Consider the following 13,388-nt stretch of genomic DNA (forward strand, 5'->3'; position numbering starts at 1 on the left):
TATTAACCCATTCATGTATTGATGGGCACTTGGGTTGATTCCACATCTTTGAGATTGTGAATTGTGCTGCAATAAACATTCTACTGCAAGTGTCTTTTTCATAAAATGACTTTTTTCCTTTGGGTAAGTACTCACTAGTGGGATTGCTGCATCAAATGGTAGTTTGATCTTTGAGGTAGATCTGTTTGCAGATGATATGACCTTATATGTAGAAAACCCTAAAAATTCCACACACAAAAATGTTGGAACTAATAAATGAATTTAGCAAAGTAACAAGATACGAAGTCAACAGACAAAAATCAGTTGCATTTCTATACACTAACAATGAACTATCTAAAAAGGAAATTTTTTAAAAATTTTATTTACAATAGCATCAAAAAACACTTAGCAATTAAATTAACTAAAGAGGTGAAAGACCTGTACAAAGAAAGCTACAAAACTTTGCTGAAAAGTTAAAGACAAACGAATGGGAAACACATCATATGTTTATGGATTGGAAGACAATATAATTAACATGCTCATACTCCCCAAAGCAGTCTATAGATTCAATGCAACCCCTATCAAAAATCAAATGATTTTTTTTGGAGAACTATAAAAAGCGACCCTAAAATTCATATTTTAGAATCTGAATTAGTCAAAGCAATATTAAACAGAAGAATAAAGCTGAAGGATTCACACTACTTAATTTGAAAACTTAGTACAAAGCTATGATAATCAAAGCAGTGTGATACTGACATAAACCCTTGCATATATGGTCAAATGATTTTTGACAAGGGTACCAAGACCATTCATTAGGGAAAGGACAGTTTTTTCAACAAATGGGGCTGGTAAAACTGGGTATCCACAGGCCAATGAATGAAGTTGGACCTTTATGTAGCACCACATATAAAAATTAACTCTAGATGGATCAAAGACCTAAAAGTAAGACCTAAAAATATAGAACTCTTAGAAGAAACCTTAAGGGAAAAGCCTTATAGCATTGTATTTTTCAATGATTTCTTGACTATTACACTAAGGCACAGGCAACAAAAGAAAAACATGGACTTCATAAAAACTTTTAAAAATTGTGTATCAAAAGACACTATTCACAGAGTAAAAAGGCAACTCAAAGAATGGGGTAAAATATTTGCAAACCATGTGTCTGATCAGGGATTGATATCCAGAATATATAGACAATGTCTAAAAACAACAACAACAAAAAAAAACAAACCACTGGATTCAAAAATAGGCAAAGGACTTGAATAGACATTTCATTGAATATGACGTATGCACTGTAGGTGTGAATATAAAATGGTACGGTCACTGTAGAAAGCAGTATGGTGATTCCTCAAAATATTAAAAATAGAATTATCATATGATCCAGCAACTCCACACCTGGGTATAGATATAATTTAGAGATACTATGTGTTTGGTTCCACACCACCACAATAAAACAAGTCACACAAATTATTTGGTTTCCCAGTGCACATAAAATTATGTGTATACAATACTGTATGAAGTATGCAGTAGTATCAAGTTCTAAAAATATATATACATACCTTAATTTTAAAATATTTCATTGTTAAAATATGCTAATGATCATCTGAGTCTGCAACGACTCATCATTTTTTTGGTGTTGGAGGATCTTGCCTCAATGTTGATGCTTGCTGACTGATCAGGGTGGTGGTTTCTGAAGGTTGGGTTGGCTGTGGCGATTTTTTGGAATAAGACAACAATGAAGTTCGCCACATCTATTTACTCTTCCTTTCACAAATGATTTCTCTGTAGCATGTAATGCTGTTTGACAGCATTTTATCCAGAGTAAACCTTTCAAAATTGGAGTCAAGCCTCTCAAACACTGCCACTGCTTTATTAGTTTTATGTAATATTCTAAATCCTTTGTTGTCATTTCAACAATGTGCATAGTATCTTCACCAGGAGTAGATGACATCTCAAGAAACCACTTTCTGGCCGGGCGCGGTGGCTCACGCCTGTAATCCTAGCACTCTAGGAGGCCGAGGCGGGCGGATTGTTTGAGCTCAGGAGTTCAAAACCAGCCTGAGCAAAAGCGAGACCCCCTCTCTACTAAAAATAGAAAGAAATTAATCGGAAAACTAAAAATATATAGAAAAAATTAGCCGGGCATGGTGGCGCATGCCTGTAGTCCCAGCTACTCAGGAGGCTAAGGCAGAAGGATTGCTTGAGCCCAGGAGTTTGAGGTTGCTGTGAACTAGGCTGATGCCATGGCACTCTAGCCCGGGAAACACAGTGAGACTCTGTCTCAAAAAAAAAAAAAAAAAGAAACCACTTTCTTTGCACATACATGAGAAGCAACTTCTCATCTGTTTAAGTTTGATCATAAGATTTCCTCAGTTCAATCATATCTTCAGGCTCTACCTCTAATTCTAGTTCTTTTGCTACTTCTACCACATCTGCAGTGACTTCCTCTACTGAAGTCTTGAACCCCTCAAAGTCATCTATGAGGGCTGAAACCAACTTTTTCCAAACTCCTGTCAATGTTACTATTTTAACCTCCTCCCATGAATCATGAATATTTTTAGTGGTATCTACAATGGTGAATCCTTTTTAGAAGTATTTTAATTTACTTTGCCCAGATACATCAGAGTAATCACTATCTATGGAAGCAATAGCCTTTTGAAATATATTTCTTCAATAAGACCTGGAAGTCAAAATTACTCTTTGATTCATGGGCTACAGAATGGATGTTATGTCGCAGACACGAAAACAACAATCATCTCCTGGTAGATCTCCATCAGAACTCTTGGGTGCATTTTCGGTGAACAGTAATATTATGAAAGGAATCTTTTTTCTGAACAGTAGTTCTCAATAGTGAGCTTAAAATATTCAGTAAATCACACCACAAACAGATGTGCTGTCATCCAGGCTTTCTTGCTCTACTTAAAAGCATATGCAGAGTAGATTTAGCATAATTCTTAAGGGCTTTAAAATTTTCAGAATGGTAAATGAGTATTGCCTTCAACTTACAGTTACCAGCTGCATTAGCCCCTAAGAAGAGAGTCAGTCTGTCCTTTGAAGCTTTGTCATCAGGAATTGACTTCTCTTCTCCAAGATGGAATCTTCTTCCAGTAGAAAGCTGTTTTATCTAATTTGAAAATCTGCTATTTAATGTAGCCACTTTCATCAATAATCTTAGCTAGAGCTTCTGGATAATTTGATGCACCTTCTACATCAGCACTTGCTCCTTCATCTTGTATTTTATGCTATAGAGATGGCTTCTTTCCTTAAGCTCGTGAACCAACCTTTGCTAGCTTCCAACTTTTTTTTGGAAACTTCCTCACCTCTCTCAGCTTTCAAAGAATTAAAGAGAGGTAGAGCCTTCCTCTGGTTTAGGCTCTGGCTTAAGGGAATGTTGTGGCTGGTTTGATCTTCTATACAAACCACTCAAACTTTCTCCATATCAGCAATAAGGCTGTTTCACTTCCTTACCATTTGTTTATTCACTGGAGTAGCAGTTTTAATTTCCTTCAAGAACTTGTCTTTGCATTCACAACTTGATTAACTATTTGGTGTAAAATGTCTAGTTTTTGGCCTATCTTGGCTGTCAACGTACCTTCCTCGTTAAGCTTAATCATTTCTAGCTTTTGATTTAAAGTGAGAGATGTGTTAACTCTTCCTTTCACTTAGACACTTAGAGGCCATTGTTGGGTTATTAGTTGGCCTAATTGCAATACTGTCATATCTCAGGGAATATTGAGGCCCAAGGCGAGGGAGAGAGATGAGGAAACAGCCAGTGAGTGGAGTAGTCAGAACACACACATTTATTAAGCTCACCATCTTACCCAGGTACAGCTTGTAGTACCCCAAAAAATTACAATAGTAACATCTAAGATCGTTGACCACATATCACCATAACAGATATAATAATAATGAAAAAATTTGAAATATTGCAAGAATTACCAAAATGTGACACAGAGATATAAGTGAGCACATGCTGTTGGAAAAATGGCACTGACAGACTTGCTTCTGTGAAAAGCACATTATCTGGGAAGCACAGTGAAGCAAGTAGAATGAAGAATGCCTGTATAGTCTCAAAATAATTGAAAGTAATGTCTTTAAGAGCTATTTATGCACCCATTTTCATAGAAGCATTATTCACAATAGCTAAAACGTGGAAGCAACCCAAGTTTTTATCGATGTATGAATGAACAAGCAAAACATAGTAGATATGTACAATGGAATATTATTCAGCCTTAAAAAGGAAGAAAATTCTGACATATGCTACAACATGTACGAACCCTAAGGACATTATACTAAGTGAAATAAGCCAATTACAAAAAGGCAAATACTGTACGACTCCACTTACATGAAGTGTCTAAAGTAGTCAAACTCTTAAGACAGAAAGTAGAATGATGGTTTCCATGGACTATGGGGAGAAGGAAATTGAAAGTTATTATTTAATGGGAATAGAGTTTCAGTTTTACAAGACGAAGAGAATTATGGAGATGGATAGTGCTGATGGTTGAATATTATGAATGTAATTAATACCAATGACTTGTACAATTAAAAATAGTTCAGATGGAAAATTTTATGTTTTTTACCATACTAAAAATATGGAAAAAAAAAATAAACCACTAACAACCAAAAGTTGACCAATAAGGAATGGCCAAATAAAACATGGCCCATCTATAAAATGGGGAACTATACAGCAATTTAGAAGAATAAAGTAGTCTAGAATGCATTCTTTTAAAAAAATCTCCCACAACACATTTTTGCCTGCACAGAGCACCATTTCTACAGAAGCATATCATTATGTCAGAGAGCAACAGGGCACAGCATTTAGAAGCATCACCCTCGACGTGAGTCCTGGCCCTGCCACTTGCTGGCTGTACAACCCCAGGAAAGTTATTTACACAAGCTGGGCTTTTCATTTCTCATAAGTAAAATGGGGGTACAAATAGTATTCAACCTCATAGAATTGTGAGGGTTAGATTTAACATTCTTAGAACAGTGCCTGGGACACAGTAAGTACTCAAGAAATATTAGCTGTCATTATTAATCTTTTAAAAATTAACAAGCAAATATAATATTTTCTTTATGCACACATGCACATCACACGTGTACACAGACATATAGTCCAAGAAAGTGGTCCTGAAGGGTATGGGTCAATATGGAAATAATGATTGTGAGTAGAGAGGGAATTTGGCTTAGAGATGTGTCAAGAGGATTTTTGCCATTATTAGTCATCTTACAATGAGAAAATATTCTTGTATTATTATGAAGTTAAATATTAAAACACACTGGATTTTTTAAAATTCTGTACAAGAAGGAGGAAGAGAAAGAAAGGGGAAAAGAAAAAGGAGAAATAGTGAGAGTCCTGAGCAGAAGGCAGCCTGTGGAATATAATAGAATCTATGGCCAAAACTCTAAATGCCATTATCTGGATTCAATGAAACATTGAACAGTGTTACTTCTAGAGTAATATAATTAATAATTTCTGAGTAAAGAATTAATGATCAACAAATAAAAACATAAATATGCTACAGGAATATTTCAGTGATCATCTAAACACCTCCTTAAATCATTCAGACAGAACGGAGTCCTTATTGAGATACAGATAGATCTGCGTATGTATATATATACACACATGTATATATATGCACATATATACACACATGGCATTTAGGTTTTACAGTTTTACATAGCAACCTACTATTCTTTGCTATTGTTCTAATGGGTATTTTGTTTTGCTTACTTTCCTTTTCTTCCTGTAGAATGCTTTGAGCTTTGTAAAGCCCTTTGTAAATATCAAACATTAAACACTAATTACAAGCTTATAAACTTAGTTTCTGTTGAAAGAGTGATAGTAACTCTGTGCTGTCAACTTGGGGCTTGACAACAAAATGCTCCAGTGAAATAAGCACAGCCTTTGTAAAGAAAAGCAGCTTTCCTTGCCAAGAAGTTAGCACCAACTGCCATCTCAGCCTCCACAGGGGCTCAGACAAATTGCATAATAAGAACAGATGAATGGAATCTGAAAACCCGAACCTGGAAAAATGTATTTTTGCGAGTTGGAAACAGAGTGGGTGATGAAGGCCTCTGACTTAATCCCAGTCTGAGATGAGCAAAGAAAGCCGCGCTGGAAAACGTCACCAAGTCGACCTCTCACCCCTGCACTCCCCTGTGCCCCAGCACCTGGACCGCCCTGAGCTACCCGTTCTGTTCCCCACTTGCCCCATGAGTAGTCCTACCCTTCTCAATGTTCCTCACCCTCCTCTCACTGTCGGGGGAATAAAACAATCCTACAACAAAAGACCTCTCTCTCCATACCAATGTAGACAAGACAGAGGCTACAATTTATTAATGAGTGTGCATTACAGATCTGCATGCAAAGTCTGGGAAGAATCTTATACATTTATACAGAAAAGTAGAAGAGCAAAAAATTAAAATGTCCTTTCTCGATATTAACTCCTATATGCTATGAGAAACTTCTAAATTAATCTTGGAGGTATGTGTTCACAGTTCTAAGCATCAGAAGGTCCATGACTTGCACTGTAAAATGAGAAGTCTGAACCCATATAAAAATAGGGCCTATTATGTTTTCGAGGAGACACCTGAAAGAGAGAGGATGGAGAGAGGCAACTGCCCCCTCATCTGTGTTAAACAAAGAGAGCTGCATCAGCTAACCTTGCAGTCTGAACGCTTGCCTTACAACACAAAGGGGGAAACCTTGATTCACGTGTCAAAACCTTAGATGATTCACTATTTGGGGCCTCTTCTTGTCAAATGCCATTGCAGGGCTTTGTCCGCAGCATAAAGCAAAATCTTGTCTTTGGAACGGATAAGATGAGAATTGTCTTTTTTGTTTCTCTGGATTTGACTGAAGTTGCCAAAGAAATGAAGTTTCTAACAGGCTACATTGGAGGGTGGGTCACCTGCCTTCAAGGTCAAACCCCTGACTTCACAGAGGCTCCCAAAAGTCCTGCCTGCTTGCTGCACGCTGGGCTTTGCAGGGGTGGGGGTACCAGGGCAGGCCCAGACGCTCCAGCCCAGAGCAATGTGGGGAGACATTTCCCTTCCCCGCTCCCCTTCCTCCGTTGACCCCCTCACTCACCGCCACCAGCAAGCCCTCCTCCACTCCTGTCACCGTTCGCATTTGACACTCCTATCAAGGCTAGACAGAGGTTTCAGGTTTTAAATGAAACACTCTTAAGAACAATCCCTAAGAAAGCAGCTGATTCTTAGGGAAAGTGCTAATAGCACAGTCAATTTTGCTCTGGCATTCATAGCCATTTTTTTAAAATCCCCATTTAGTAGGCAACAGAGCTTTGCTCCCGAGCTCCCAGACAGTAAGAGAAAACAGCCCCCCAAAATTGGAGGTTTAGAAGAAGGTTTCCGAGCCACAGTTCCTGTGCTTTGTCCACCACGTCCTCACTGCCAACAAGTGAAATATCCCTCTGCTCTGTTCTGTTGACAGCTGCATTTTAAAAATCTGATTTTTCCCAATCCGGACAGCATTATCCTTTCGGATTCAGGGCAGACCCCTGACAACTGGGCTTGTGACAAGCAGATTACAAAGCTGGTTTATCCAGGCATTGTGTTTCTGCGGCTCTTTCTGAAGCCAAAGCCTGCGCGGCAGCAGGGAGCACTAATTGCTCATTTGAGGCAATGACCTTTTCAACTGGACAGCGCCTGGGATCTGGTTCCACGTTGATGTCTCTCTTCTTTAATTACAGTGTGCTGGCAGGGAAAGAAGCACCCAGTGGCACTGAGCGTGGTAGTATTCTAGTGTCTGGACCCGTCTCACTCCGTTTCTCAAAGCAAGAACTAAGGGGCAGAGGTATCTGTTCTGTTCACTTTGTTTTTACACTTGGAGGCTGACAGGAATTTAAACCACCAGGATCAGGAGCGCATTAGGACCTAGTAATGCTGAGAGCTTTATCTGGGAGTCATTCATTTTCGAAAGAAAACTAGACAAATTTCCATCAGCTGGTGAAAGAGATTTGGACAGATCCGTTTTGATTTTTTAATCCCCAAACCTTATCATTTCGGTTGAGGTCAATATCTTATTTGATAGCATCCAGGCTAACGATCTATGTTCATTTGCTCACTGCCTATTGTGTATGCAAACGCACTACAGTATTAATCTGATGCAGACAAGACGGGACCTATAGTGTCAACAAAATTGTCCAGGAAGATCAGCAGATTGTTGGCACTTTACAAAGGACTTTGCAGGACCAGAATGAGCTTGACGCAGGTAAAGAAAAAAAATCTTAGTGAAACATGAGTTTAAACTGATCTCAGAATCCTGCGATTCTGTCTGCAGATTGGGAAGAAGGGACAACGTGAGACAGCAACAGTGCAAGGCAGGAAAGCGGCAGCACAGTGAGAACTGTCACCCGTCCTGTCTGTCTCCATCCCGGTATTCCAGTTCATTTATCTGATGCCAAGAGCAGACATCCAAAAATACACTGTCTGAGAGTATGGCAGAGTGGAAAGGAGAGGAGACATGATCCACGCCCATCATCTAACCAAACCTTGATGGAAAAGTCACCGAACATTTATCAATGACAAACACATATACCAAGGGGAGAAGTGGGTAGAAGAGAATTCAAAGGGAGGAACAAAGCAACACTGGTAATGATAAAAGTTCTACAACAGGGCAATTGCATCTAACCACATTGCTCAATGACTGAATACATCAGTTTTATTCTTCTTCTTATATTTCACCAACAATTTGATGCTAAAACCTGAAGCATCAAATAAACAGTCCCTAGCCCCCTTGCATAGCCCATGCATCTTACCTATCCTTTATCCATCCTACTCTTTCAAAAGATGCAGAAAACACATTCATTCTACAAATGTGTTGGACATTGTAGGGTTCAAATATATTTATTTGAAATTTATTAAGGTTGCTGAGATAGTTGCAATCAATCCTCTGCCCTCATTTTAAAGAACTATCAAAATAAAACAACAGAAATGTAAGCAGAAATTTTACTTAAAAGAGAATAACTTATCTTTTGAGAATGACAAGCAATGATGTTACATAGGATTATGACTGTCCCTACACAGCTGGCCCCATCACCATTTGCAGGATGCCTGTGTATAGGGAAAGGAAGGAGAAGGAAGGCCCTTGCCCATGTTTGGAAACCAAATCAGGAGCCTGGGTCTGGCTCTCAGGCCTCCCAACAACTCCTGCTGTGATTGTTCTAGTTTTCTCTTTCTTCCATGGGAATAACATTTGAATTCCAACTACCACATTCATTGCAATATTACCTCTATGCTGCTGCAGGTACTTAAGCAAAAATCCTCAGAGAATTAAGTAAAGGGTATTATTTTTAAATCCCTATTGGGCACTTCTGCTATCAACTAGCCAGAACTCGGTGATAGAATGAGGTTCTTAATAGACCTTTTGTGAAAAAAAGAAAAGCTATTTTCCCTGTGAAATTCTATGAATAGGCCAGTCAAATCTATCCTCAGAGACAAATTGGTGGCTACCACGATATCTAGTAATGCGATGATGCACTTTTAAGGGAAATAGTGAAATTTCCCTAATTTGTCAGACATGTCACTGAAATGTGTTTTTGAATTGCTCAGCTAACGTTAATTCCATTGTCTTCATTTAAAGGGGCATATTCGATGGCCCATTCTCAGTCTAAAACCCCCCACTGACTTCAGAAGGAGATTTCCCTGAGTAAAGATGACAGGGTACAATTCCATGTAGGCTGAGTGACTGTCTGTCATTTTTATTACTTGGGGCTGAAAATGTTTTCCAGCAGTACAAACTCCAAGGGACCACATGGTGCCTAAATTATCCATCTGCAATGCCGTTTGGATGCTTGTTCATCTGACTCCACAAGGGACCGGAGTTACTCACCTGCTACTGACCACATAGGCATAAATTCAGTGCCTCATGTTACTGACCAAGGAATGCATTTTCCAGCTGTGAAGATTACAAATACGAAAGTTATATTCAGAAGTAGAAGAAACATTGGAGTCCAGGTAGAACTAACAGATCTTTACCGGAGCACGGCATGTATCAGTACAACCAAAATTTGAGTGAGAAATAATACATTGTGCAGTGAACTCAAATGTCTTTTCTGTGTTCATTTCAATTATTGGTTGGGAGGGTGGTGAGTCATTTAGAAAGGAAGGTAGGATGGAGTAGTGAACTTCAGCCATTCAGAAAAGATCCTGAGTCTATTCAAAATAACAAACTATTTTGATTTAAATTTTTATTACACCAAGCACTCGGCAGATTCTTGAATATTCCACATACAATGGTGTTGATGTTATTTTGATGCCATATTCTAGCTATGCTACTTCACAGAATCAGAGGGATAATAAAGGACACAACAAATTTCAGTGACTGGGATTTTGACTTCTTTCTCTAGAGTCTCCTCACCAAGGAATTGAAAATTAGAAAAACAGAAATTATCTTGTCCCTGGGGAAATAGACAAGCAAAACATAAAAGCCCATTGTGTTGCAGTCCTTTTAAGAGGAAAATGGCTACCAAAGAGTCAACCAGGAGGGAACCACAACATATTCTTTTTTTCCTAACATTGATTTGGTTTTCCATCTTTAGGTACTAAAAGAAAGATGACAGAGAAACAAATGTCCTTCTATTGTTTACATTTGAGGTTTACAGAGAGAGCAATCAGCAGATTTTCTGTGAGATCCATCTATCTGTCAGTGTGTTTTATTGGATACGGCTACAGCTGAATCAAAATGGGGAAAAAGGAAAGAAGTGAAGTGACAAAGATGGTTATAAAAATAGAAAAAAGGAGTGAAATCTCTGGAGTGTAAGCGTGGACCAAATACAGCTGTGAGCAATATTCCCTCTGTTTTTATAAAATGTGAGCACGCACCCTGCCACATAAGGAACAAATTATGAAGACTAAGCATGTTTCGTGTTTTGGTATTGTATTCAGATGGAATCCAGGATGAAGTTTATCAGATACATTTCATTCACGTTATGCACGATCAGACTGTGCTACATAGCAATTAGATCAGCACCATCCTCCTCCCATCCCACACGCACACAAAATTCACCATCAATCAGTTCTCCTTGTCCACAGATGAAAGCCAAAACTAAACTTGCCATTTAATAACCCCCATAACTGGTCCCAACTTTCTGTTGTAATCTAATTTCCCTTGCTCTCTATCTGCCCCAACAAAAGCATTTCCTGCTCAAGTGATTTCCATTTTCTCTTCTGCCACAGTGCTCCTTACTCTGATGGTATTGCAACACCCCACTTCCATCATCTTTCGTTTTTCTAAGTCTTGCCCTTCTCTAAAGATCGTCCTTACAATTTGGACAACACCATGCCCACTGCAACAACATTAATAATATCTTAGACTTAATCACCACAGAAATCTAGCATGAAAACACAAAATGTTGTTAGACAGGAACCAATAAAATATTTGCAGTCAGTTACCTAGTGGCTTCGAAGTGTGATTACTTTATCTTCTTTCTGGTTTCTGTGGGTCAGGAATTAGACCGAGTGGTTCAGACTCAAAGTCTCTCTGGGGTGGATTTTGAACAGTGGGAATTGCATTACCCGTGGCCTGGCCAGGCACCTGTTCATCTGTGTGTGTGTGTGTGTGTGTGTGTGTGTGTGTGTAGTCTCAGGGCCTCTCCTGGTGGAATATTTCATAGAATTTGAACAGTGACATAGTCTTGAATCTGGTGTTCATAACCCTGTTGAAGCTATGACTAATGTAGTCAGATCCAGGCTAGCTGCTGCCATCAAAAAACATTGTCCTGTAATCAAAACATGCCTTCGAAATAACTCACGTTAGTAACCTGGACATTTCTAACACCATGAAGAGGATACATAGTCCATAGCTGGATCTCTAAGTGATTCTTCTTTCCTTTCCTCATTCACTTCCTCTGTGCCCTACACCATCCCCAGAGTCCCTTTCTCCAAACTCTGAAAACTCCCCTGGCTTGAAACAAATCTATCTTATTTGTATACCACACCCTTTTTCTTCCAAATTTGGCACCATAACAGTCTGGTAACAGTTCTTTCCCCATAGACCAAAAATACCCAAGTGGACAAAATCAGAATGTTCTTCAATGTGAACAACTGATGTTCCTATCTCTTTCCCAAATCATTCTTCCAAGGGAAAGTGTGAGTGAAGAGCCGTCTCCACGTCACCACAGTATCTTCCATTATCAACATGGTGCCCGTAATTCAAATCCTTAATGGGTAAGTATTGAGGGTGGGAGCATGTTAATGCTTCTCACACATTAATATGAGCACAGATTTCCTGGGAATCTCCTTGTGTTCTGATCCCATGGGTGTGGGCTGGGCCCAAGATTCAGCATCTCTAACCAGCTCCCAGGTAATGTTGAAGCTGCTGGTCCAGGAACCACACTTGGAGTAGCAAGTGCTTAGTTTTAAACCATTCTTTTTGGTTATTTAGATTCTAAATTGCTTGTTTTGAACTCTTTCCAGTTTCCTGAAGATTTGGGAATGTATGAGGGAACTAAGGAAAGACAAGAAGGAAAATCCAGTGACCTCAGTCAGCAAAAGCGGCAGGAGTGAAAGGGTGACAGACCTGTGCCGGGCTGCTGAGTGGCAGGTGGGCCGAGAAGGCAGCAGATGGAGTGTCATTCCCTGAAGTTGCAAACCTCCCCCTGACCCGCCCTTCCGCTCTATTCTCCTCCTTGCTCTGAGTCCCAAACTTCACACCTCAGAGCCCCTTCGAGTGCATTATCTGTCCGGGGACGAATTGTCAGTTGGCGAACAGAGCTGGGAGCGGGGAGCTGAGAACTGGAACTGAGCGGAGGCTGAACGGTCGGTCCGATGAAGCGTGTGCCAGTTTCTCTGGGAGGGAGTGAGCGAGGACGAGGACAGGGGAGCGTGCTGAGGGCATCGTCAAGAAGGAAGGGAAAAGCACCCACAGGGAAACCTGAAAGATGCCAAAACCAAAACTTTTCTGATTTCCTCGTTCGGCTCAGGGCTGGGCCTCTGGTGTATTTCCTTCTTTTGTAACTAACTATACCTGAGTGAACACAAGACATGTGTTTAAATCTCAGGAGCATTTAGGTGCGTTTCTTTGGGTTTTATTTATAATCCCAGATTAGGTAATTTCCTTTTGAAAATTGTAGATGGACTCTGGAGGGGGAGAGCTTTTATCTGATTGCCATGAAGAGCACAGGTATAAACAGAATTTTGTTTTTAAAAACTTACAAGGGCTATTGAGTTTTCAAATCAAACAATGTAAACCTTCTAAGGTGACCAAAGAGAAACCCACATATTCACAGTCAATCTCTAAAGCTGTTGAGGTTTCTCAGTTCTTGGTTTAGAGCCTCAGAAAAACTCTGTCTTCCTAAGCCACCAGAGATGGAAACAGAACAGAGCCGCTTATCACATTTCTTCCTTCTCGCATGTCATTGTCGCCGCCTGCCCTGAGATGGAGG

The sequence above is a fragment of the Propithecus coquereli genome, unplaced genomic scaffold (genome assembly GCF_000956105.1).
Source record: "Propithecus coquereli isolate 6110/MARCELLA unplaced genomic scaffold, Pcoq_1.0 Scaffold88, whole genome shotgun sequence".
Lineage (NCBI taxonomy): Eukaryota > Metazoa > Chordata > Mammalia > Primates > Indriidae > Propithecus > Propithecus coquereli.